Genomic DNA, 6496 nt, shown 5'->3' with positions numbered 1-6496 from the left:
TGTACCACACCCATCATAAAACATGCTGCCACAGCCAGCAACAGAAACCATTAGGGTGGATCATCATACACACCTTCTCATAAAGACAGAAAGATGGCATGAGATCCCAGGATGAACTCTCAAGTCACAGGGAGATGAGCATGACTCACTGAGAGAGAAAAGGAGCGTAAAACAAATTATGAGACTGCTGAAGGATCTATGCCATATGTCCCCCATGTTCCCCCTACACGATGTTCCCCAAAGAGGATGAATAGGGTACACCCCATCGCATACAGCCCTTAAGCTATCAATAGATAATTCGTGGGAACAGCTTACTAATAATCACGTGTATTACACCAGCACATAAGCAGCAAGGAACAGGGCCACAAGATGTTACATGCTGGGTACAGAGTAGCTGACAATTCCTGACCCATGCTATGTGTTATAGTGGTTCTTGCATTTACTGAAATGTTAACCAGTGTCATCTCTTTAAAACCAACTGACATTTCCTTTTCAATGAAAATCTAATGAATCCTAGAAAAAGAGATCTCACAGAAAATGCTGTTGATAGCCCGTGGTCCACTGTGTCAACCAGGAACTAGAATAGTCATAGTAGAAGGGAAAAGGATAAGTTGGAATATATGAGAAGAACTAACAATGTGATAGAAGAAAGTAAAGTGACGTGGACTGCTGTTGCAGGGAGAGGGAATGAAAGAGGATAGGTAAAGGAACATTCAGCAGGTGACACCCTACACAGTAATAGCAGAAAGGGACACTGAATGGAAAAAAAGATGGTGCAAAAGAGGGCTATTATAAAAGGTAAGAATGAAGCACAGATGCAGAGATTGTGAGGGATACCTGGAGAAAAGCAAAGGGATAATTCCTAAGCATATTCTCCTTGCTTCCAGCATCTGCAATTCATGAATTTTGATCCAAAGAAGGCATCTAACTACCATCCAACTTAATGGCTAGCTGCTTTCTCTTTGCTTCTTCCTCTGACTTACTATGTCCCATGATTGCACTGATCCCTGCTATATGTGTTGCATCTATATATCGCCACTCCCCAGACCCGCTGCAGAGTAAAACTTGCTCTGAATTCAGCACAAAGAATTCAGTTACACACTTGCTACAATCAGCCTATGAACACGCTACGCCGTTATCTCCTGTGCTGGTCTGACCTGCCAACCAAGTTGGTTATTCATGAAAGAATCACAGAGTTTCTGTATCATATTAACTACTTCAACTCTTGGAACTGTGTCTGACTTCATGCTTAGATGTCTAGTATAAAGCAATGAAATTTCATACTCCTCATTCAGGAAACAGCACAATCATTCATCCAGAAAACAGGACAGGGTATGCAAAGGGTTTGGAAAATACCATCAGAGTTGCTGGGCTGGTAGGGAGAGGTAACAGCTTGTCTTATTAGGTTAACTGGTGTAGTTGGAAAATGTATTCATGTTTATTATGAAGAGGGAAAAATCCAAATGTCAAACTCCCCTTCTTAGCTAAGTTTTTCCACACTTGGTTTCCGTCCTGAGCTCCTTTTCTGCTGAGTTCATTATATACCTGTGAAGGGCTTTTCTCCATCAAGGACTTGCCAAGTGATGGGGCTGCTCAGTCTACAAGAAATAGTGTTATCTCAGCCATACTGCATGAATTTCTGCCACATTTTCTATTTGTGCATAAATGAATACTTTAGCATTAGAGATAAAATAGATGCCCAAAATGCACAGGATATGCTAAGGAGCAATCCTGGGATCTTCTTTTCTGTGTTTTGAGTGAATTGCTGTATACTTGGGGAATATCTGCTGTGTAAACACTGTGGCATGTCTGCATCTTGAATGCTCCATGTTGTTTTGGTCCCAGAAAGGTGTTAGCAGAAATTGTTCAAGGGGGGGCTGCAGGTATAACCAAAAGCTTCAGAATGAGGATTTACTAAGGAAGTTTCATCCTGGAAAAGAGGAAAATGGAGCATAGATGTAATAAATCACAGTCTTCTGCAAGGACTTTTTGAAGGTTGTTTATACAGAGAGCTGTAGTATTTTATAAGTGTGTTCCTAGAGCAGATTAAAAACCTGCTGCAAACACCCCACTCTTCTCTCCACCTACCAGGAAGCTCCTCACCACTCCTGCTTCGGAGCACATCTGGACACAGTGGCAATTACCCTAAGTCTCTCTAGAGCACACAGTGGTATTCAGCCTTGCCTACAGGTAGCTGTTGATGAAAAGAAATAAACCCTGATAATTCAGGAATGATCTCATAAAAAATGGCATCCTTCTCTTAGGTGAATTCACCTTGATGTAGGTGACCTGAAATTTGGTAGACTTCTTAATGGCCTGTGATATTGCAGACTGCTTCACTGTCTATCACTCTTCAGGTTTTCAGAGAACTGCTAGATCCAGGCTGCTTCCTCGTCATTTTCCCATTTGTCATTACATCTTCTGCTATTTCATAATGCCACCATGTTTCTAGCACCCACTTCCCTTCAGTAATATTTGTGTTAGCAATCTTAATTTACTTACTTAATTTACTACTACATTAATTCATTTACTTTCTCTCAAATCTCTAATGAAAATAATAAACTACATTAGACTTACTGTTAAACCCTAACATCTCCCACTAGACAAACCTGCTCAGTTTAGACTTAGCAAATAAAGTTCATCATTATTCTAGACAAGTGACAGTTCATGGAACAAGCCTCAGACCCAAACCCACATGGGATTATTCCACAACCAGATCTACTTGAGTAGAATCCACACTTCTATGAAGTTCTGAAAACCAGGTACAAACACATAAACTCACGCACTGTTGTAACATTCAGGCTGTTTAGAACACTCTCAGAGTCACTATTCCATAGGAACTGATTCACATGGAGAGAGATAACATCATGCAAGCTGTAAAGAGCTGTAGCCAGATGCTTCTTCCTCTCCAACAGTTACTAAGAGCAAACACATCCCATGTAATATGATGCAGAAGGGGTTTCATGGTTGCAAACTTTCTTCACCCGTAGTTGAGATTATCACTGCTCTGGCCCTGATGAATTAAGCTTGTTTCCCACATGCTCCTACTAAATATGCAGAAGTCATTTTCAGAGATAGCTAAATATGGGCAGTAACCACTACCTAACCATGAGAGGATTGAGCTCAGAGCCCTTGAATAAGAAAGAAAAAATAGCATAGTTAGACTCCCAAACAGATCTAAATTCAGAAGAGCAGAAAATACCACCCTTAGAAGCTCTATAACAGCTATTCAAGTATCCTATAATCAAGGTCCAATACATACTATTAAAAGAAGCAGAAAGCAGTAAGAAATTGTAACCAGAGTTTAGTGCTGTGCAGATTGAAATCCTGCTCCTGAAAATGCTTTCTAAAAATAGAGTAAGCCTTACTGACAAGAATGTTAGCGATCAACAAAGCCATCACTAACCACAACCCAGCACAATGTTTGGTGTCGATATGTCAGCAATAAGCTTAGAAAGTCTTGAATTTATTGTAAACCACAAATATGTCTGATTCTCATTGATAAATTCCTTTTCCACTGGAAGCTTCCCATATAAATTATTACATGTAGAAATATTCCTGTCTCCATGGCAAGTGTTAGGCATAAAATTTTGGTCATTTCTACAATATTTGGAAGTTGACATCATTCAGGGACAGATTTTTAACTATAGACTGGCTTCTCTGACTCCTTTCTCATAAAAGAATCAAGGAAAAAAAAGTCCCAAATAGTTACTTCTTTCTTACAATGAAAAACATCGGCATGATGAGGAGAGGAAAAAACATGATTTAGTGTTTTGGGGAGGGGGCAGAGAGGAGAGTAGATCACAGAAGCCAGTGTCAAGCAAGGATCAGTGAGCTGCCTAAGGCATGCACACAGAATGAATTATGAATTGGGGAACATCCAAACACACCTTCCTCTCATGAAAACTGATCTCAGCCCCAAGGGATGAAGAGGGCATTTACAGTAACATGCAGTGTTGAGTGCAGTTCGGATTGCTGAGGCCAAGCTTTGATGAAGTGTATCACCAGCAAAATAGCCAGAAAAGACACAAACCCCAGAATTGTTTAAGCTATGGATTGCTGCCACAGGACTTCAATCATGCAGAGCTAATAGATCAGCTGCTGCTATCTTGCTTATCCAAACGCTCAGCTGAGGTTACAGTTTCTCACTCTTTTCTTCTTGGAAGATAGTTATCACATCACCGGAGCCCGGGATTGTCACGCAACATTTACAGAAGTCAAAATGACATAAGCTAAGGAGAAATGGTTCCAGCTACATCTGGGATAATCAGACACCTTTTTCCAAATCAAAGCATCATTGTTTTCTTTAACATGTCCTCCAGCTTGACAACCCACAATTTCCTTAAGCTCTCTGTCTCCCAGGAACACTTTATTGTAAATGATTTCATGTAATCCCGATTACTGACAACTTCTACTGACTGTAATCTCTTGTCTTAAGGAGGATTTGCCAGTAAGTGGTCTGATTTCTCGTTGTTAAATTCTCTATTAAGAATGCAAAGTGGTTTTGTTGTTTGGGGTTTTTGTTATATATTCTTTCTACAATTAAAGTTAGTGTCACAAAGGGACATTTTAGAAACAAGAAAATGAGATTTAAAGAACTGGAACAGCAAAGGGTATGTTAATTTGGCAGTTTCTACTTATCTGCATTCACAGCCAGTTGTGTTACATACCAGAGCAAGTGAGGCTGCAAATGGTCTTTGGAGTGAGCAGTTTGGACTCCAAGAAAAACTAGGAAGTCAGAAGTGTGTGGCCAGAGGTTTTTCCTCTCACAGCGAGATGTATCCATAGCACGCCAGCTCCAGGATAAGGATAACTCAGAGAGGCAGCTGATCCTGAGCTGCTGAAGAATGGTGCTGATCTTAATGTGTAAACTGAAAACAGCGCTGTGGTTGTAGGCTTGGTATTTTTCCCCTTGTAGGAGATCCCTCTGAAATGGATTCCTGACAAAGGCATTAAGTACCCACCACCGAATGCAGATGATCATCTTGACATTGTTTTAGTACAAGGCTGCTTCTCTTTTAATATTCAGTAAAGCACTTTCACTATGCAGGGGGGATTTTTATAGTTTTAAACCAGCAGTAAAACGCCTAATTTCTCATCAGCCTCCTTGAGAGCAAAATTAAATTCACAAACAGAAGTCTCAGAGGGGAGACAATAATACTTTGCTTTTCCTGGTTGTTTAGTATTGGCTGTCCAAATAACCATGATATCTTCACTTTGTTTTCAGAGAGGAAGTGTGGTTGCCTTCAGTAAGCAGAGGCAGAGCTTTCTAACCTGTTGAATTAGCTCTTTATAGATAATGCTTCTTTTTACCTGGCTCTATCACAGATACTAATGGTAAACACAAGAACAGAAAAGCTTCAGGCATTATCTAAACTCCAGAGCTTTTAGACTTATCTGTTTTGTTATTTTCATTAATCTGATTTTCTTGAAGCTCCTCTTTTTTCTTTACTTGTGACCATTTTCAAATGTCTCTTGCAATGCAAAAGCCATTGGACAAGAATCCTAACTTACAAAAGCTTTTCATAAAATTCTAATGTATAAGACCACAAATTAGGAAGCTAGGTTGAAAAATTGCAGTATAGAAAAGAGGTCAGACACAGCTTTGTATAACCTGAAGTGGGAAATCAGCACTAAGAAGGCAGACAGTGTGGAACACTTACAAATATACACATGTGTGTATCCTACTTGTCACTTTTCCCACCTGCTTCTTTCCAGGTGAGAGTCAGTAGGAAGTCTATCTCCTCATCAGCCTCAAGAAAAGAGTCTGCACCTAAGAAATCTCTGAACTTTATCTAACATCATTTTTTCCTGATATACTACTATGGGTCTCATACTTGATTTCCAAGGCCCATTGTGCTTTATCCCCTCAGGCAGTGCAGTCTTACTCATCATAAATATAGAGTTATCTTTGAACTATAAAGACAAAAAGGTTTTCCACATTTCTAGGTGATACATCTTTGTTAACCAAACCTAATAAAGCCCTTAGTTATTTACCTAACAGCCATTTAAACACGTGGCAAAGACCTTGCAAATTAACTCCTGAAGTGTTTTCCCCCCCCCTTACTTGTACACCTAAAATGTAAAATCTAAGTATGAACATAAGAAATCTTGACATAGGCACACACCCGGTGCAGCATTACATGTGTGACATAAGAAGGTGTATGGTTCCAGTGCACAAGGACTGGGAAAACACATGGTAGAAAACAAAATCCAAGAAGATTAAATGTGTTCCTCTTAATCCAAAGAGCACCATCAGATACGTCTCATATATCCAAAGATCAAAGATTAGGAACTTGAGAGGAGATCCAACTAACAAAAATAGGTATGGAATGATTGAGTTATTTACATCTCTCAGATACATTTAATAATGCAAAATAGAATGAAAAAGCTGAAGGGATGGGTACTAATGAAAAAGCAAAATGAAACCATCAGTCTGTAGCAATCATCAGTCTGAGTAATGCTACCAAAACCCTCTTCATTTGGTATAGTCCCA

The 6496-nt window shown here is 39.6% G+C and overlaps 1 long non-coding RNA gene across 1 annotated transcript in view; it reads right to left on the bottom strand.

Moving 5' to 3' along the window:
- Positions 1–265: 265 nt before the first annotated feature.
- The window catches only part of LOC136021793 (uncharacterized), a 32478-nt gene continuing 26247 nt past the window's right edge, over positions 266–6496 (bottom strand). The window contains exon 4 of the long non-coding RNA XR_010615887.1: positions 266–1930. This is a non-coding gene — a long non-coding RNA (uncharacterized LOC136021793). The remainder of the gene's footprint in view (positions 1931–6496) is intronic.

The sequence above is a fragment of the Lathamus discolor genome, chromosome 14 (assembly GCF_037157495.1).
Source record: "Lathamus discolor isolate bLatDis1 chromosome 14, bLatDis1.hap1, whole genome shotgun sequence".
Taxonomy (NCBI): Eukaryota; Metazoa; Chordata; class Aves; order Psittaciformes; family Psittacidae; genus Lathamus; species Lathamus discolor.
Note: the sequence above shows the minus strand (reverse complement) of the source record. Positions and strands in the feature narration are given on the sequence as shown.